The following is a 21,514-nucleotide window of genomic DNA, read 5'->3' as shown; positions in this document are numbered from 1 at the left end:
AGAAAGGTGAATTGTCCAAACTCACACACCTTATTGGTGGCAGAGCTAGGACTGAAAACCAGCTCTCATGAGCCCTTCTCACTGACTCGAAAATAAATTTTCTTTTTATAAGGAGGCTGTCCTACACCTACCCATCTTACCGGAAGCCTCCCCTGAACCTTGGTCAATGTACTCTCACCACCCAAACCATCAACCCACCACACAGTTTTACCATTACACCATTTTGGGCAGAGTAATAATCCAACAAGCTGTCACTGAGCACCTTTGTTCTGCCACATACTATTCCAGGTAAACCTTGTCGAAGATACAAGGCGCAAGTGACATGTCGCAGTATCTATGAGAGCAACAATCCTGCTACGACTTATTCAGCATTCAGAGCAGCCCGGGCACCGCCTTGTGCTAAGCATTCTACATACATTATATCATATAATACTCATAGTCAGCATTGGATGGATGTACTCTTTTCTTTCCCATTTTATTTTTTTTATTTTTTTTTTTTTTATTTATTTTTGGGACAGAGAAAGACAGAGCATGAACGGGGGAGGGGCAGAGAGAGAGGGAGACACAGAATCGGAAACAGGCTCCAGGCTCCGAGCCATCAGCCCAGAGCCTGACGCGGGGCTCGAACTCACGGACCGCGAGATCGTGACCTGGCTGAAGTCGGACGCTTAACCGACTGCGCCACCCAGGCGCCCCTCTTTCCCATTTTAAAGACTAGACGCTGAGACACAGAGAAATTAAACAATTCCCTGCAAGTCACAGAGACCGTACATGGTGAAGCTTGGATCTGAATCCAGTCTAGTACCAAAAGCCCTTGATGATAACCAGTATGCTAGGCATTTTCTGTTCCTAAGATCAGTGTGGATGGCAGCTTCCTGTTTCTACCCACTCAGTTTCACACATTACTGCCTAAACTATTTCCCACTGAGAATCTCCTTTGGAATGGCACGCCTAAACGATTTCCTGTTTTCAGCCTCACTTCCCATCTCTTCAAAGCCGTGCTTCATACTCCCCTTGTTCTAGGAGCCGGCTGGGATAATCCTGGCATAACTGGAGAAACTCCAGGTACTTACCAATTATCTGGTTTCTCAAGAAATGAGTTATCAGAGGCAATTATCACAGGTCTTCTTTTTTTTCTCTTCTCCACTTTGGAGACATTAATTAGAATCTCTAATACTTCCCTTCCTGTCTTATAATCAAGCACACTGGAAAAAAAAAAAAAAAATAGATAGGTGCTCCTGAAATAGCCAGCAGGCCAGAACACAGATTCTACAAGTCACAAGATGGGGGAGGTTAGGGGCGGGGCAAAAAGCAACTAAAGCAAATTCAGAATCACAGCATTGTATGTAAAAGCTGGCAGGACTAATTGATCTTTGGATAAACAAATACATACATAGCTGAGGAACTCGTTATATTAAAAGGCACAATGGTGTATCAAACTGGGTTTCAGCCCTGCCTCGACCACTGATGTTCTTGGAGGGAAATTATAATTCAGTTTCCATCTATAAAGTGGAGGTGAGGATGCCAGCCTGGAAGACTTGGGCTGAAGATTAAATGAGACAATGTATGTGACGGTATGCTCTGAGCATGCTCTGTATGCTTCTGAGCACCTGGCTACTAGTCAAAAATTTGAAAATAACTTGTTGCAACCCTACACATTTGCCCCTACTAATTCAGCAAAATTGACCCGTCCACCGTTGGTAAGTAGACACTTATTATTAACCTCCAACTTCCCCCACCCTTGTTCATACGTCAGTTGCGTTTACTGATATGTGTCTTCATAATAATTAATTTCAGGCATTCGCCTCTCTTTTTACAGCTTACAAAGAATGTACTGAATTATTTCAACACCCCTGCAGGTGTATAAGGTTGGTATTAAATATTTACAATCAGTAAAACTGGGGCTTAGAGAAGCGATGTGACGGGCACAAGGTCTCACCGGCTGGTACGGGTCTGTGTTGAAAGGCAAGGGAAAAGAAGTAAGGGACAGAAAAATGTGGCAAGGCTGAGAAGGTAGTCACTCGCATAATATGGCTTTGTAGAAAAGTTCCTTTCCTACCTTGGCAAAGAAATACAGAAAGATTATTCCAAAGCATATGAAATGACCGCAGGTGGTCGTTTTGTTTGTCAAGGCAGCAACCACGTTACAGAGACAAATACCTATTGATTAGAAAATAATGAATGGAGTTTGACAATGTCCCTAAGATGACTTTTTAAAAAAAAAAAAACACGTACAAAAAAGTATGGCCGTGTTATTTATGTTGCCGTCAGACTGAAAAAAATCAGCGTTATAAAACTTGAAACCTTCCATTCACGTTATTTAAAGTGTCTAGAGAAACAGCCAGGGCAGTAAGAATAGGGCTGGGAGAAAAAAGAAAATGGCAACATCTCTAGAGAAGTAGAGCTTGAGGAGAGAAAAATGGAAACGTGGAGGGACCAATTTCCTCTCATATCAGTTAATCCGCTGTGTATCCATCCATGGTTTCAGGATGTGACTCAAAAGCACTAGCTTCCTGAATAACGAATCTTGTGTCAAGGAGACTATCCAACATGTACAAAGGTCTATTCATAGCTTCTGGCATATGGCCATGACTCAGCATCATAATCAGCACCTCTGGAACCCGCCAGACCCCGAGGCCTGACAACACGCTGAGATCAATACAAATACACGGCTCGGTAACAGTACAGTCACATAGGAACGAGTGGTGAGTCAAATCTGATTTAGATAATAACTAGCAAATAATCTGTTCTTCAGACAGACTCATCGTTCTTGCCACTCGTCAAGTGTGATTCATTTCCCACAGAAACACACAGAAACGTTAGACACATGCTGAATGACAACAATCACTGTAGACCAAGGAAGGAGAGGTAGGATCTCTCTTCAACAAATATCACTTTAACAACTGGTTCTGTATAACATGACATTGCATATTGATATTTATGAAATATGTTCAATGAATCTTGTAAAACATAGGTCAGTCATCTTACTCCCTCATTTTTCTTTTACATTTTTTTCAATGTTTATTTATTTTTGAGAGAGAGAGAGAGAGAGAGAGAGAGAGAGAAAGAGACTGAGCGTGAGTTGGGGGAGGGGCAGAGACAGAGGGAGACGCAGAATCGGAAGCAGGCTCCAGGCTGAGCTGTCAGCACAGAGCCCGACGCGGGGCTCGAACCCACGGACCTTGAGATCATGACCCGAGCCAAAGTCAGACACTTAATCAACGGAGCCACCCAGGGATCCCCCCCACCCCGTTCTTTTTTTGGATGGTTTCCTATAAGACGTCCTGAGTTCATCCAGCTAACAAGTTTCCTAAAGCACTCTCAAAACCAGTGAATTCGGTTTTGAGCTACAACGGCAACTGCCAGGTTCACAGTGTTAATTCATGAAGCAGTTTACATATTTCAGAATTAGTCCCTCATCTGAGCTGATCAGAGCTTTATTAGTTCATAATCCCACCCAACAAACCGCCAATAGGCTTTTGCAACCCTTTAAACCCCCCCCCCCCCCCACTTCATCCACTTTTTAGAACTGGACAAATTGCTATTATGAAATATACCTTACATGCTATTCAAGTGAAGTCACACTGTAGAGCAATGCAGTTATCTTGAAAGGCACCACTTCTCTGGAACTAGGAAAACAATCTCTTTTGTTCAACACCCTTCTCGTTCCCAGATGCTCCCAAATACGTGTCAGCAAGCAAACACTGTGTACTCAAAACACTCACTTCGCGTAACAATTTCAAAAGTAAATAATAGAGGGTGCCCCACCCCCTCGAATTAAGTAAAAACAGAATACAAAATGTACAATTGTACAACCATAGCAGGTTTTATATGACTTCAAGATTATTCTACCAGTATGTTCCTTCATGTTCATGAGGCTTCAATTGTAAATACATGAAAATACGATATTATACGATATTAATTATAGAAAAGAATGTTAACGAAAACATATAAATATTTCTATTGTGTATTCATTATTTACCAATTAGTTTTGGAAGCCTACCACATGCCAGGCAATCTTCCAGGCATGAGGGATACAACAGGGAATAAGACAAAAACACCTGCCCTTTTGGAACTAACTTTCTGGTGTGGGAGACAGACGATAAACAGATCGTTATAATTTCTATCAAGAAAAATAAAGCAGGATAATTTGAAAGAGAGTAATGAGGACTCCTTTTATTTTTTTTAATGTTTATTTATTTTTGAGAGAGAGAGACAGAATGTGAGCAGGGGAGGGGCAGAGAGAGAGGGAGACACAGAATCGGAAGCAGGCTCCAGGCTCCGAGCTGTCAGCGCGGAGCCCGACGCGGGGCTCGAACTCACAGACTGTGAGGTCATGACCTGAGCTGAAGTCGGACGCTTAACCGACTGAGCCACCCAGGCGCCCCAATGAGGACTCCTTTTAAATAGGATGGTCAGGGAATGCCTCTCTGAAAAAGTGGCATGAAGGACTTCCATGAAGTGAGGAAATGAATCAGGTAAAGACACAGGAGAAGAATCTTCCAGGCGGAAGGAATAGCACAATCGAAAGCCCTGAGGTGGGAATCAGCTTCGCAGTTCTAGAAATAGCAAGCCCAGTAGGACAGAAAAGAGAAAAGGTTACATGATCTCATAAAGATAGGCAGACCATGGTACCGCATTTCCCATTTATTTTAGGAAAGGGGGAGGCAGTTGCACAGTCGTGAGCATGGTGACGTGATGTAACTTACATTTTCACAGGCTGCTCTGTACGGAAGGAAGAGGTAGGAGCAATAATGCAGGTTAGAGCTGACGGTGACATGGATCAAGCTGAAAGCAGTGGGGACCCTGATGGGATCTACCGATGGACTGAGTGTAGAGTATCGGAGGACGATGCCTCTATTTTTGTCATGGGCAACGGGATCATCGTTGATGGGGCCTGGGGATGATGGACAAGAGTTCAGCTTTGGATGGTTCAGTTTAAGCTGCCTAACTCAACACCCAAGGGGAGAAGATGAATAGGCGGTTGGACATTTGACTCTGGAAACTCAGGGAAAGACCAGAGCTACAGATATATATTTGACAGTCACCAGTATATAGATAGTATTAAAGCCACATGAACAATTGAAGTCCTCTAGGGTATACTATAAAGTAGATGAAATAAAGAAAAGAGAACCAAGGCCTGAGATCTGGGACACTCTAATCCACAGAGGTCAAACAATGAGGATATACCAACAAGGGAGACTAAGGCGAGGCCAGGGAGGTAAGAGGAAAACCTCTAGAGTTTTTGGTGCCCCAGAAACCATGTAAAGAAAAGGGTTCAAGGAGAGAGTGATAGACAATGTCAAAAGCTGCTGACAGGACAAATAAGAGGAGGCCTGAGAATGGTCTAATCGATTGGGAAAATGGGAAATAACTGGGGACCCGGATAAAGGAAAAATTGGAGTATCTGGAGCAAATCTCAGATTAAAGTGGGTTCACAAAAGGATAGATGGGCAAATGGAAACCATGAGTATAGATAACTCTGCTGAGGAGTTGGCTATAAAGGGACACAGGTGCTCCATTTTTTTCCCCAAATTTTTACTTAAATTCAAGGTAGCTAACATATAATGTAATATTGGGTTTCAGGAGACTGTAGTGATTCGTCACTTACCTAGGACACCCAGTGCTCATCCCAACAAGTACCCTCCTTAATGCCCATCCCCCATCTAGCCCATCCCCCCACCCACCTCCCCTCCATCAACCCTCAGTTTGTTCTCTATAGTTAAGAGTCTCTTATGGTTTGCCTCCCTCTCTGTTTTTATCTTCTTTTATTTTTCCTGCCTTTCATTTTTAAAACGCCGGAACATTCTCTCTTCTTAATACACTTTCATTAGCTCTTCAGCTTCAGAATAATACTTCCCCTGGTCACTTGAAGATTAAACCAGTTTTGGAACCTTGTAAGCTTACTTTTTAAAAGTGCTTATGACAGGGGCAACTGGGTGGCTCAGTTGGTTAAGCTTCAGACTGTGGCTCAGGTCATGATCTCTTGGTCTGTGAGTTTGAGCCCCGGGTCAGACTCTGTGCTGACAGCTCAGAGCCTCGAGCCTGCTTCAGATTCTGTTTTTCCCTCTCTCTCTGCCCCTCTCCCACTCATGCTCCATGTCTCCCTCTCTCTCTCTCTCTCTCTCTCTCTCTCAAAAATGAAAAAACGTTAAAAAATTTTTTTAACTGCATATGTGACAAAAAGAGTTATTTTTGTACTTGTATGCAGGCAGAGATTGTTTTCAAGTGGAGTTATTGCCCTTCCTAAAAATGAATTTCCTATTTTAAGACAACTGGTTCTTTATAATCATCTGCTTAAAAGCTCTAACTAAATCCACTTCATAATCCTAAGTGATAGATCTACCTACCTACCCACTTTCTCACTGTTTTTTTGTTTTGTTTTGCTTTGCTCTTCATTTTGAGATAGAGAGAGCGTGAGTGGAGGAGGGGCAGAGAGAGAGAATCTCAAGCAGGCTCCACGCTGTCAGTGCCGAGCCGGACACGGGGCTCAAACTCACAAACCATGAGATCATGACTTGAGCCGAAATCAAGAGTCAGACGCTTACCTGACGGACCCACTCAGGCGCCCCTCTCACTGTTTTCGATAGCTGCTTTTGAACCTGGGTTAGACCATGTTTCCTAAGTGACTTTAGAGTCTTCTCATCAAAACGGAATCTCCGAGTCTCTATTTTTCTAATCTGTCTGATGGCTGTATGGATGCTGACACGGTCATAGGCATCCATCCAGATCTTCATTTCCCAGACATTTCCTGAGCATCCATTTTGCACTCAAGGCTACAGATACGAAAACAAACAAAACGCACTGTTCCCTACACTCGAGCCTACTCAAGGAGCAGTCAGAAACACAGTTACTCACTACACACCGAGTAGAGTGGCCAAAATCTGGAACACCACCACCAACAAATGATAAAGGGGATGTGAAGCGACAGGAACGATCATTCATCGCTGGTGGGAATGCGAAAGAGTACAGCCACTTTGGAAGACAGTGTGGTGAATTCTTCAAAGCTAAATATATTCTTACTATACCACCTAGCAATCGTGCTTGTTGGTATTTACCCAAAGAAGTCAAAAGCTACGTCTACACAAAAATCCGAGCGTGGATGTGTTTAGCAGTTTCACTCATGATTGCCAACACTTGGAAGCAACCCAAGATGTCTTTCAGGAGGTGAATAGATACATAAATTATAGTACATCCAGACAGACAATGGAATATTATTCAGTGCTAAAAAGAAATGAGTTATCAAGCCATGAAAAGACATGGAGGGGGGGCTCTTGGGTGGCTCAGTTGGTTAAGTATCTGACTCTTGAGTTCAGTTCGGGTCATGATCTCGTGGTTCGTGGGTTCGAGTCCCGCATCGTGCTCTGTGCTGACAGCTAGGAACCTGGAGCCTGCCTCCTCTTTCTGCCCCTCCCCCACTAACACTCTGTCTCTCTCTCTCTCTCAAAAATGAATAAACATTAAAAAAAATTTTTTTAAAAAGACATGGAGGAGCTTTAAACACCTATTACCTAGTGAAAGAAGCCAGTCTGAAAAGGCTACATACTATATGCTTCCAGCTATATGACATTCTGGAAAAGACAAAAGCATGAAGATAATAAAATGACCAAAGGTTGCCAGGGGTTGGAGTGAGGGAGAGGGATGAACAGGCAGAGCACAGAGAATTTTTAACGCAGTTTGTGTCTACACAAAACAAAGACCAACATTTCTGAACATCTTTTCAGCTACATGACATGTGCTTAAGTTCTGACCCAAAAGATATAAACGGAAGTGTTATCTCCAATCTCTGGGTCATGCCTTTAGAAAGGATGGTCCTTGGAGCGCCTGGGTGGTTCAGTCTGCTAAGTGTCTAACTCTTGATTTTGGTTTAGGTCAGGATCTGAGGTCATAGTTGGGAGATCAAGCCCTGTGTCGGGCTCTGCGTGGAGTGTGGAGCCTGCTTAAGGTTCTCTCTCTCTCTCTCTCTCTCTCGTTCTCTGTCTCAAACAAACAAATAAATAGCAAACAAATAAAATAAAAAAATAAAATAAAATAAAAAGAATGGACCTTTTCATTACATTTTTTTTAACGTTTATTCATTTTTTGAGAGACAGAGCGTGAGTGGGGGAGGGACAGAGAGAGGGAGACACAGAATCCAAAGCAGGCTCCAGGCTCTGAGCTGACAGCACAGAGCCCCATACGGGGCTCGAACTCACAAACAGTGAGATCATGACCCGAGCTGAAGTCGGACGCTCAACCGACTGAGCCACCCGGCGCCCCGCACCACCCCCCCCCCCCGCCCCGAGAACGGACCTTTTCTCCTTTCCCCATTCTGCTGCTTAGAATATGGTCTTGGCAGTGAGCCACCTTTGAACAAGTAGATGAGGGAAACACCCTAGGTGTGGCAGAACAACAAGTTCAGAGTAGCCCAGGGCTCTTGACCTCATGCAGTAAAGCTGCATATTCTTTCTGCAGCCTTGGATTAGCTACCTCAAGACAGTCATGTGAGAGCAAAATAAACCACTTTCTTATTTAAGCAAAACCCATAACCTAACTAGAGAAGTATTTAGCATTGTGTATTAAAATACTTTAAAAGTTCATAACCCTTCAAGCACAAATTTCCAAGAAATAAAAGAAGTTTGCATTATTACAGTCCAACCCCTCGTTTTCTACGTAGCCTGAGTCAGAAGCTCGTTCCTGTAAAGGGTCACAATTAAGCTTATGCCGCACTTCCTTTGAAGCCTCCAAACAGATACTCTGGGCAGGGGAGGGGAGAACATACTGAACCACCCCACTTGCAAATATTACAGCCACAAAACGCCACAGCAGAAACTTTTCACCAAAACACACACACACACACACACACACACACACACACACACACAGTCATCCACAAGAGGATCTAAGTCGTCGAGGACTCTCCAAGGCCCTCTGGAGGTTCTGCTGATGCACTCACATAGTTTTAATCACATGTAACTTCCCCTTTTCCAGATATTGACAGTTCATCCCACACGCTTTGGTTGTTATCAAGATGCCCTGGAGTTCAAGCGGCCTGTCGAGAAATCAGTACCAGCTCTATCAACAGCGTGCGCTGTTCTTCCTGCAAAAGTGCTAGACGAAGCACAAGGCTGATTCCACAATCAGAGATTAATCACTGCTGGGTGAGCAAAGCCAAACGTGCCTAGGGAAAAGAAAAAGTACCTGTAATAGAATCACACCTTTTAAAACGTGGCTTTGTCTTCCTTTGCCTGAGCATCCAAGGGAAAGTTAGAATGACTAATACCTCCGACCCCCCAATTCCACTTCATTCCTTAGAAGTGGGTGGGATGCTCTTTGGGAGCAACGACGCCCACTTGATTCTATCGACACTTACTACCAAAAGGCAATGAGATATGTGTACAAATTTACACACACGCATACACACACACACACACACACACACACTTGGCTTCTACCATGGCTTATATATAAATGAGAAAATAGAGGCCAGAGAAATAAAATGATTTTCCCATAATTCCATTTCTTTTGAGCTTATGTTTTTAAGTACTGCCACTCTGATCATTTTTCTGCTTTGCAAAGACTTGACTGCTTTTTTCCAAATTCATCCGTCAGATTTTCCCTCTTCTCCTTTCTTTTTTTTAAATTTTTTTAATGTTTATTTCTCTATCTTTGAGAGAGAGAGAGACAGACAGACAGACAGAGTGCGAGCGGGGGAGGGGCAGAGAGAGAGGGAGACACAGAATCCGAAGCAGCTCCAGGCTCTGAGCTGTCCACACACAGCCCGACACGGGGCTCGAACTCATGGACCGTGAGATCATGACCTGAGCCCTCAACGGACCGAGCCACCCAGGCGCCCCCTTTTTTCCCTTTCTTTATGCGATCTAGATTAGCTTCCACACCCAAAACTAAACTTGCCTCTCTCCTTTTTTATCGTAACTTCCTAACAAAATCCCAAATCCGAATGAATTCAACTCTCAGGTTTCCTCTGTGCCTGTCACTGCGCAGGTGGGTGCTGATGGAAAAAGTCCCACAGTAGATTAGTTTCATGATAAATTCCTAACATTCCATTTTAAATAAATCCACAGTACCGCTCAAAAACACCATTATGGGTGTCTGTTCAACTTTACTCCAGTACTGACAACAATGAAAACCTTCCTCTGATGTCTTTCATTCTTTTTTTTTTTTTTTTAATTTTTTTTAACGTTTATTTTTATTTTTGAGACGGGGGAGACAGCATGAAAGGGGGGAGGGTCAGAGGGAGAGGGAGACACAGAATCGGAAGCAGGCTCCAGGCTCCGAGCCATCAGCCCAGAGCCCGACGCGGGGCTCAAACTCACGGAACGCGAGATCATGACCTGAGCCGAAGTCGGACGCTTAACCGACTGAGCCACCCAGGCGCCCCTGTCTTTCATTCTTTTATCCCTTCTCCTCCAACCTCAGCATATGACCTGGTCTCTTTAAAAACAAAATTAAGCTGTCAGACACAAACTCGGTCATCTTCATGATTCCACACATTTCCCGCATCCTTTCTTCCTTCCCTCCTGCTATAATAAACGAAGTATATGTCCTACCCATCTAAGGTAAAACACATACCCTGCCCACGTTATCAGAACCTTATAATTCAATGCTTTCCTTCTCTCTTTAATATCGTCAACGTACATAAGATGTAGGTACAGATATACATCTCAGTCACATACATCCCACTCGCATTCAAACATGCTCTTTACTCCCTAAACTTAAAAAACATAAACTACCTTGCCCACATATTTGCCTCCAGCTACTACTGCTCCAATCCTTCCTCACAGCCAAATTTCTAGAAAGAGTCGTCTATACTTGGTACTTTCTCCACACCCCCACTCACTCTTTATCCTTCCGTTTCCTTCTAGTTTCTTCCTCCGTCCCACCACCAATCCATGACTCTCTTAAAACAGGTCCCGCTAGAATAACTAATGACTTCCTGGTTACTGAATCCAATCAATACTTTTTATTCCAATCTTCTTTCTCTCTTGGTGGCATTCACCTGTTTATCACCATCCCTGAAACACTACTCCCTTGGCTTTTCTGACAAGAGCGTTCTAGTGTCCCTTCCATCTCTCGGACTACACTTTTCAGTTCTTTTTTAGGCTTATCCTTCACTTATCCTAATATTTCACGTCAGAGTTCTTTGAGGCCCTCATTTCTTCTGACAATGCGTTCTCTCTGGGTGATTTTATCTACTATCTATTTCCACATCTCCCATTACCATCAATACGACAATGGCTTTCAGACCTTTATCTCTCATCCGAACTAGCTAGTTGGCAGTGACGTCCATTCAACAGTACAAGCCAGAAACCAAAGAAACAGTCCCCCTAAACACCTGATACTGTATCTCCTATGTCCAATCTGCAATCGGATTCAATCCATTTTTCAAACCTCCCTTGAAACTCCTCATACCCATCCATATCCCTCCCAGGCTAGTCCAAATCACCATCATAATTTGCCTGGACTGTTACAATAGCTTCTTAAAAAAAAATCTATATTCAACTTTTAACTATCACCTATGGACACTAACAAACATTTCTTAAAGTAATTTCTAGGCCCAACATGGGGCTTGAACTCATGACCCCAAGACCAAGAGTCTCATGCTTTTACAGACTAAGTCAGCCAGGAGCCCCTACAATGGCTTCTTAATACATCTCCTCGAATTTACTCAGGCCCTGCTCTATTTCCACACTCCCTTTCTTCTGTTTTCTAAGTGCAAATCTGACTATGCAACTCTCCTGCTAAAAATTCTTCAGGGCTTCCTCGTTATCTTGGGATAAAGATAAAAATTGTTTACTTCGTCCTCAAGGTCCTAAATACTGTGGCATCTGACTACTTCTCACCACTCTCACCATATCTGCCTGGAATATTCATCTCTCTATCACTCATGGTCAACTGTGAGGCCCATGACGGGAGGAACTGCTTCTGCTTTTATATTAACACAAGGCCTATCACAGAGCAGGCAACAAGTGTTTGGTGAATGAATGAATGAATGGACCGCTATGGCTTTAAGACTTTTGTTTGGGAAAGCTGACAGACTCCTGATCCAAAATACACTTACCAGTGCTCTATCATGGGACCTTGATACTTTAGCATCTTCGGTCACCAAAGGATTCTTCTCAATAATATTCTTGAGGGGCAGTTGGTTAAGTGTCCAACTCTTGATTTCGGCTCAGGTCATGATCTCACGGTTGTGAGATCGGGCCCCACGTCGGGCTCCACCCCGAGCGTGAAGCCTACTTAACATTCTCTACCCCCCTCTGCCCCTCCCCAACTTGCACATGCGCGCCTCTCTCTAAAAAAAAAAAAATAAAGAAATAATGTTTTTGAGCTATGTAAGTAACAAACTAGCACTTATCAAAGAACAGCAGAAGAAAGTATATCTTCCCTGGAACAGTGATGAATCCCACTTATGCAGATTATCTTAAAATATCCAGATAATCCTTCCATAGATGATTTCAAAACACTGATGGACAACGTAATTCACTTTTCTCTGTTTCAAAGAACATGAATACACATGGGGACTAGGAATACTCAAAGCATTAATGTAACTTATCATCTCTTTCCTTTCCTCTATTTCTAGTACCAAATGGTAGCATGACTTCCCGAGCAGTGTCCTAAATAGAAACATAGGAGTCATTCCAGATTCCTTTTTCTCATTTATCGTCAACCACCATTTCGTACACGCACACACACAATATCCTAAAGATTCCATTCCCTAAATACCTTGGGGGTCCATCCGTATCACTTCATCTTCATTCCCACGACTCATCCTAGCCCTTAACATCTCCTGATGTATTTCCATCTTCTAACAAGACAGATTCGTGTCATTTTCCATGCAGTAGTCAGTGTGACCTTTTCAGAACACAAATATGTCCATTTATACTCCTTCACTAGCTTCCCGTTGTCCTAGAGAATAATTTATAATAATAGCTCACAATTCAACGGACTCACAGTGTGCCAGTGCTTTTGAAAGCTTTTCACTGTATTAATTCACTTAGTCCTCACCACAGCAATATGAAATAGGTCCTGATGTCATCCCTTTTTATCAATAAACAATAAGGCAACCGAGGTCCAGAGAAGGTAAATGATGATCACAGGATCTCATAGCTGATAAGTGATGGAGCCAGATTCAAAGCCAGGCAAGAGTCATTCCAGAATTTGTGCCCCAACCTCTATGTTGTACTGCCTGTCATAAAACGAAGTATCAATTCTTTAGCATGGCAATCAACATTTTCCATTATCTGGACCTTACCAGCACTTTGTCATTTCCTGCATGTAGATCTTAAAAAGTAGGGTCTTGTCTTATCTCTAAACTTTCGTCCATGTAGGTCCCCTGATACCAATACTGCTTTATGCAGCCTACTCACGGATTCCTCCTCGTCACTGAGATTTAGCTCAGATAGCAGCACTTCCCTCCGTATGCTTTCTGAGTACTCCTTCTCCTAGACTAGACTGTGAGTTACATCTACACTCTTTACTGAAATATTAGGAAATGAAATTCTGCAAAGGCACTTGCAATTTAATGACGGGAAGAGACTCATAAACAGACAAGTAGAAGGACGCCTGGGTGGCTCAGCCGCTTAAGCGTCTGACTTGGTCTCGGGTCAGGATCTCACGGTTCATGAGTTCAATCCCCGCGTTGGGCTCTGTGCTGACGGCTCAGAGCCTGGAGCCTACTTTGGATTCTGTGTCTCCCTGTCTCTCTGCTCTTCCCCTGCTTGTGCATGCTCTCTTGCTCTCTTGCACTCTCTCTGTCTCCAATATAAATAAGTAAACATTAAAAGAATTAAAAAATAAAAATAGGGGCGCCTGGGTGGCTCAGCCGGTTGAGTGTCTGACTTCAGCTCAGGTCATAACCTTGTGGTCTGTGAGTTCAAGCCCCGCATCAGGCTCTGTGCTGACAGCTCTGAGCCTGGGGCCTGCTTCAGATCCTGTCTCCCTCTCTCTGCCTCTCCCTGCTCGTGCTCTGTCTTTCTCTCTCAAAAATAAATAAATATTTAAAAATATTTTTTAAAAAAAGGAAAGACAGAAAAGAAAAAGAAAAAGAAACAGACAAGTGTAACTGTCTGTGTTTTGCTCAAAGTTTTTTTTTTTTTTTTTGCTTCTCCCTCCCATTTCAAGGAGATAACCAGGCTTTTTTACTCTTCTTCCCTTGCTTAAGGGGATCCCTCCTCCCCTATTGCCAAGACTAAAAGCAGAAGTTGTGCACAGACTTACCTTCCTAGCTTTTGTATTGCCAAAACCCAAGCTCAAGGGAGAGGTTATGCTTAGGAGCACGGATGCAGGTCTCAAGAAGACAGATGAACTTCCTTTTAGGGCATTCAGGAGGGAAAGGGACATATACTTTAGACAAAAGTAAGTCAGGGGTGTGGCAGGGGTTAGAAGTAGCAGGGGGAACAGCTCAACATTGGATGGTAGCAGCCTAGGAAGGGGCAAAAGTTCAGAGGTATTTTAATGAGTGGGCTGGGCCCTAGACCCAGGGGACCTAATCTCAGCAATGACCCAGTCCCCCAAGCTTTGTCTAGAAGCAGTAGCAGCAGCAAACGTAAAAGGGCCATCCCTGGTGGAGACAAAATGGTATATCAGAGAGTTGACAGAGCAGTAAAGATCAACGACCAAAAGGGCCTCCCTACTCTTCAGTGTGGCCTAAGATCTCAGAATATTTGTGTCACCCAGTAGGATGTTCAAATATTAACTGAAATTGCATATCTTACTTTCCCAGCAGAATGCTGAATACAAGGCAGCCTAAAGAACACTTTGAAATAGCAGCACTCTCAACAATAGCCACCTTATGCCGGTCAGAGTGGCTAAAATGAACAAATCAGGAGACTATAGATGCTGGCGAGGATGTGGAGCAACGGGAACCCTCTTGCACTGTTGGTGGGAATGCAAACTGGTGCAGCCGCTCTGGAAAACAGTGTGGAGCTTCCTCAAAAAATTAAAAATAGACCTACCCTATGACCCAGCAGTAGCACTGCTAGGAATTTACTCAAGGGATACAGGAGTGCTGATGCATAGGGGCACTTGTACCCCAATGTTTATAGCAGTACTCTCAACAATAGCCAAATTCTGGAAAGAACCTAAATGTCCATCAACTGATGAATGGATAAAGACATTGTGGTTTATGTACACAATGGAGTACTACGTGGCAATGAGAAAGAATGAAATATGGCCCTTTGTAGCAACGTGGATGGAACTGGAGAGTGCGATGCTAAGTGAAATAAGCCATACAGAGAAAGACAGATACCATATGGTTTCACTCTTAGGTGGATCCTGAGAAACTTAACAGAAACCCATGGGGGAGGGGAAAGAAAAAAAAAAAGAGGTTAGAGTGGAAGAGAGCCAAAGCATAAGAGACTGTTAAAAACTGAGAACAAACTGAGGGTTGATGGGGGGTGGGAGGGAGGGGAAAGTGGGTGATGGGCATTGAGAAAGGCACCTGTTGGGATGAGCACTGGGTGTTGTATGGAAACCAAATTGACAATAAATTTCATATATTGAAAAAAAAAAGAAATGTGAAATTTCTTCCATACTGAAATTGCAGACGAATTTCGCAGTAACTTCGATTATAATAAGGTGTGGTACATTCTGAGAGGCAAGCACCTAGAAGCACCGAAGACAGGTGCCTAATCTGCTCCGTAGCGGTCAAGTAAGAGTCCTTACAGCAAGTAGTACCTCAACTATCTCATAGATAAGGAGTAGGTGTTGGCCGGCGCAGGGAATATGAGGGAGGAACTCCTCCTCAACGGAAATTGATTAAGCCAAAGGAGGGAAGTGAGAAAGCTAAGGAATCCAGACCTGTACCAGCGGTTTGTTTGGGCTGCAGCGTAAGAGGTACACAGGCATGTTTTCTGAGCCATGTTAAAAGAGTCTGGAGTTAATACTGGTGGTAATAAAGGGGACTGACAGCAAGTGGCATCGAGGAAGACCAGTAAAGTAGGAGATCTCAAGGAAAAAAGTATTCAAAAGCCAAGTGCTCCGAAGCCAAAAGGGATGGCGTGGGGGGGGGGGGAGGGGGCGGTTAGTAAATCCCTTTTTATTGGAGCCTAGTTGTATAGGTTCTATAGGTCTTGGTTATACAGGGAAGGGTTAAGAAAAGATAGCTTGCTTTCTTCACTGAATAAAGAACCCATACAGAGGAAGAGACTAAAAGACAGAAGAGAAAGGGAATACTTATATAAAGAAATCCTTGAAAAAAGCAAGAGGCCAGCATGTAATCTAAAACAAAAGCGGAGGGGCCCGAAGTCGGTTGAGCGTTCGACTTCGGCTCAGGTCACAATCTCGCGGTCCGTGAGTTCGAGCCCCGCGTCGGGCTGTGTGGTGTCAGCTCGGAGCCTGGAGCCTGTTTCGGCTTCTGTGGCTCCCTCTCTCTCTCTCTCTCTGACCCTCCCCCGTTCATGCTCTCTCTCTCTCTCTCTCTCTCTCTCTCTCTCTCTGTCAAAAATAAATAAGCATTAAAAAGTAAAGAAATAAAACAAAAGTGGAAGGACAGAATTTGGACCGACGGAGGGCTCTGAGACAGGACAAAAGCAGGGATGAAGACAAAAATCGATTGTGTTTATAAAAGGCAGTGGGGTGGGTGCATCAGAGGTTCAGGCACACTTGATGGCGTTTATTTTCTGCGTGAAATGGGAGCCAAGCCTACCTGCTGAGGATAAATATGTCGTAGCTGAGTAGGAGGCTCAATGACAGAGGATAAAGTTTGCAGTAGCCACCAAAGAGGGTGTAAGAGAACTGAGGGAAATCCCGAAGGCTCTGAGTAAAACCACGTAGAAGGATGACCTGCTTAGTACCTCTTCCTTCTTCGCGTTTCAGCTCAGATGTCACTTGCTCAGAGGCGTTGAAATGAAGCCCCTGTGACGTGCTTTACAGGCACTGCATTTCCTTTAAAGATTTATAATGGTCTTAACCTTGGACTAATTTGTGGGATAAGTGGATTCACTTCTACTCCGTTAGACCGTAAACTCAGTGAGAGGTCGGGGGTCACATGTATTTTGCGCTACGTGACCGGGATGCGGGTACAGTTGGGTGAGCAACGAACTAGAACTTAAGCTCTAAGGAGGCAGGGACTTCAAACGGTTTATGCTGTATCCTCAGTGCCTAGCACAGTGCATGGCACATAGTAGATGCTCAGTAAATATCTACCTGAATAAACGAAACGGATATGGCAGAACACCAAGGCTCCTGACTTCCGTTCCAGTGCTCTTCCCACTCTATTGCGGCAGCCCATCCCCGATGTTCCATATGTTACGGTTACCGGAATAAAGGCCTATGCATACGCATTATTATCTCTGTTTTCCTCAAGAAGAAAGGGAGGCTCTGAAAGATGCAATATCACGTGCCAGTTAAACAGCGAGGATGTGCCAGAAACAGAATTCAGGTGCAGGTCTTCCTGGCTCCAAAATCTGAGTTCTTTCTCCTATTCCATGCTGCCTGCTAAGGTATTAAGTGATAAAAGATTCAATCTGTGAACCTGCCTAGGGATATGTGCATTTGAAAGTCTCCCCAGCGTCCCCACTGGCAAAGAAAACCAAAACAAGTAAACAAAACGCTTCCACATCCAAAGTAATGACTTTGGCGGTAAAATCTCAGGCGAAGGGACGGAGACAGGCCAACGAGGAAAATATTTGTGAGCTGGCACCTGTTGACAGTTTCCTAAATCATACCCCATGGGCGTTTGCTGACCTATTCTACAGCCCTGTTCACTATCCATCTCACCAGCATAAGGCTTGATTACACAGCGAGAATGGAAGACATAATTCCAAAGAGCGTATCTTCTCGGCATTGCTTCAGCAGTGACGCTAGAAACAGCATGGAATAATGGGAACAGCAGGGACTGCAGCCACACAGATCTGGGCAAGACACTTCAGAGCTCTCTATGCCCCAATTTTCTTATCTTATCAAATGAAGGCAATGATACTTGCCACCATAAGGTTTAGGAAATGATTAAATGAGATAGTACATGCAAATGTCTGCATCATAGTGGGCATAATGACTCAATTGTTACTAGTTGCCTTCCCCTTCTTCCACATCCAGGAGCCACCTCCCAGCAATTCCTTGAAGACACCCTGAAAAACACATGAAAAAGGAACAAGCAAACCCACCCCACCCCCGCTCCTTTTGTTGAACCCTATTGTTTAAATGATCATTTTTAACATTTCTATTCCCTTTCATTACATTAGCCATAGTCAAAGCACTTGGCTCATTTCACAGATAAAGAAACTAAGATGAAAAGCTCTTAGTCCTTAGTTTATTATTCTCTGTTCATAATAATAATAATAATAACAATAATAATTCTATGCAGCTTGCTTAAGTCTTAAACTCTCTAAAACATTTCATATTTTAATAAAATTTGTATCAAAAACAACTGGTAAATTTCCTGTATTCATGTCCTGGTTTGATATACCTTCTTACATATTAAACAAAGAACACGAATCTGGAGATATCCAAAGAGAGTGCAGTGTGCAAAAGTGATGGTCAGATTTACTTGTTAACTATTTTTTCAGAAGAAAACAAGGATCAAATGTATAAGATGTTAGTTCATTTCAGAACAAAAGCAGTGAAAATTGGAATTTATATTTTCATAACTGTATGTATGCAACCATAATATCCAAATAAATGAAAACATCACATATAGAGGATACACATGTTCCATAAATTAAATCAAAACATCACATAAAAATATACTAAGTCGTTCCTTTTAGAGGAGCTCTGTGGTTATTTCTGAGCTCAAGAGAGAAAAGTTGCTGCAAAGTAGTGAATTCTCATCTATAAGGAAAAAAAACACATAAATAATAATTTCAGAAAACCTCTTAACTCTACATGCAATTACCCTTACCATTTCCAAAGGACCAGGTTTGCTTACAGGCAATATGATTTTTATAGGAGATAAAGAACAATAAGAAAATAACTACAAATTAATTAAAAGCAAAAATGTTATTCATACTGATTATCCGGCACCTATTTGCTTCATGCGAAGAAATGCAGCATTTCCTCAAATTAATATATATCAAGTCAAATTATTTTTGCCATGAAAAGATTTATGAGCCCAGTTTTTTTATTTAAAAATTATTTATTTATTTAAAAAGAACTAATTAGCTAAAATAAGTTACCTCTCATCCCCACACACCCTCTCCCAAACTTAAGTTCCAGACTTACTGTGAATGAATAATGTGTCCGGTTACAATCACATTCTTCTGAAATACCACTGAAATCTGTCTCAATGAATAGCTTCTTAGCTTAATGGATTTTAAATGACCTTAGAACTGAAGTCTTTATGTAGGAGGAGCTCTGGTTTATCTACCAAACGTACTGTCATGAGAAAATTTGCATTCAAAGCAGATCAGCATTCAAGGTTACATGTGTCAAAAGATTCAGAGGAAATCACGAAATTCATCAGAGTGATTTTTCCCCCTTTTTAATTAGTTCCTGCTATGGCATTTCAGGATGCCAATGTTATTTTACTATGTGACTCACCACATTGGGAATTGAAAGATAATGCAAAGGTAATTATGCGACTGCCAGGTCTATGCTGTTTCCTCAGCGTATACTATCCAAAGTACTTCACCGTTTTGAGTTTCAAATACCTCAAGCATGAAAAGAGTCATAAACGGACAAAGAATCTGGAAACCTGTTTCCTACTCTAGGCTCTCTCCCTCCCACAATCAGCTAGGTGACCCTGGGCAACTTCCTTAAATTCCTTAGGTCTCAATTTCAAACAATTTATTAAATGGGACCTCAGAAGTCATCTAGTCTAACCTTCAAATGCAAGCAAAAACTGCCTTAAATGTAAAATCAGCAGTTAGAGCAAATGAGGTCTGACATCCTTGGTGCTGGCATTAAAATTCAGTCATCCTCATGTATATGGGTGTTTCCCATTGAAAGCTTATCAAACATTTCCTTACATAACCAAACAGGATTTTCTTTCAGCCCAGATAAAATTAAGTAAAAAAACTCAGATCGCCACCAAATTGCCCCTCGACCTTCAAGTCTCCACGGAGTAATTTCCATGTCCGGGAACCATGCAAAGCCATAAGAAGCTGGAACAGTTTTGATTCTTTTCTAAACCATATGACAGGATACCAGGCATTTATTCCAAAATACAAGTAAATTGAGACTGAATCCAGTTCATATATCACCTGATATTACACTGGTTAAAAAAAAAAAAAAAAGTGTCTTCCTTGGTTTGGAACACAGGTTCAGACCTGATACAGTCTCTCTGTTACCAAAGATATACTTTACCCTAAATATGCGAACAAACAAATAAAAGTCAAGGGGTCTGAATTAAGACCATGGATACAGCCTTCCTTCCATTACTAACTTTATGTTTTACTCGAAGATTTTTTTTTTTAATTATTCTTCACTGCATAGTTAATGCTTCACCCTAAATTGAAATTGGAAGGTGGGAAGAAATTGAGCCTTGTTTCAGAATACAGCTAGTTTGTCTCTTTCACAATCATATTTTTAGAAATTATTTATTAGGCCTACATGAGGAAACTTATAATCAGAATTTGCTGACACGATGGTAGGAAAAAGACCATGATTCAAAATCTTCTTTCCTTTTCCTGTGATTGCAATTCCAATTAACTTATTTATCATCTTCTATTCAAAAAACTCTCCATGAAGTTTTCCTCAAGCTTCCTGTTTTCCCCAAATCTTCTGGTCCTTGCAAACATTTCATTATACTATATAGTTTTAATGGAGAGGTACAATTCCAAGAAATACAAGTATAATCATATCTTGGAATGATACGGTATATTTATTTATAGACATGCAAACCATAAGCTAAATATAGTTAACAAAATACAGTTGGAAAAAATTTTTTTAGGTTTATTTACTCTGAAAGACACAGAGACAGCACCAGTTGGGGAGGGCAGAGAGAGAGAGGCAGAGAGAAAATGCCAAACAGGTTTTGCATTGTCAGCATAGAGCTGGGGGGCTCGAACCCAGGAGCCGCAAGATTATGACCTGGGCTGAACCCAAGAGTCGGACGCTCAACCGATTGAGCCACCCAGGTGCCCCAGTTGGACATTTAAAAAATAAATAAATAAAATAAACTACAGTCGGAAACAATCATGCACCATGCCTCAGCCGTTACATTTCATTAGATATGAACTTCTACTCTGATTTTATAGCTTAATCAGTGAAAGCCTAGGCTAAACTTTGCTTCTTGGTGTGAAGAGAAAGACATTACAAAGACAATTTATTTTAATATACTAAAAGTCCTATTTGATGGCTCTCTAGTGACATCAATAGAAGTTGCCAATGATGATTGTGTGCTTGTATCTTAGCACTCATTACTCTACCCCAGATGCAAGGCATGTTGCAACTGCTAAACAAGAGAACTGGGGAATAAACCTCATCGGTGCAGAGAAAGGAGGCTGGATAAGTCTAACTGGAGCAGTCCCTCCCTAGCTGGAAGTTAGTCCAAAATCAAGAGAGAGTATAAACCAACATGTGATGCAGGCCAGTCAGTTCTGGAAGGGGGCCAACAGAAACCAGGCAAAAAGAT

General features: G+C 42.4%; 1 protein-coding gene across 5 annotated transcripts in view; it reads right to left on the bottom strand.

The window, feature by feature from the left end:
* IL13RA2 (interleukin 13 receptor subunit alpha 2) overlaps positions 1–21,514 on the bottom strand; it is a 47,348-nt gene that overhangs the window by 19,741 nt on the left and 6,093 nt on the right. For 2 of the 5 annotated variants that reach the window (XM_019426894.2, XM_019426898.2), the window contains exons 1-2: positions 19,162–19,280; positions 1,074–1,205 (exon numbers count right to left, since the gene is read on the bottom strand). The exons of 1 other annotated variant lie outside the window; for it this stretch is intronic. The gene's annotated coding sequence lies outside the window, so the exon portion shown is untranslated. Of the gene's footprint in view, positions 1–1,073; positions 1,206–2,059; positions 2,082–19,161; positions 19,281–21,514 lie in introns of those variants that run through there. 2 more of the 5 variants (XM_053892141.1, XM_019426896.2) reach the window with 2 other exon arrangements.

This window comes from Panthera pardus, unplaced genomic scaffold, assembly GCF_024362965.1.
Source record: "Panthera pardus isolate Hobbes unplaced genomic scaffold, ASM2436296v1 HiC_scaffold_27, whole genome shotgun sequence".
Classification (NCBI taxonomy): domain Eukaryota; kingdom Metazoa; phylum Chordata; class Mammalia; order Carnivora; family Felidae; genus Panthera; species Panthera pardus.
This window is presented reverse-complemented; position numbering and strand designations above follow the sequence as displayed.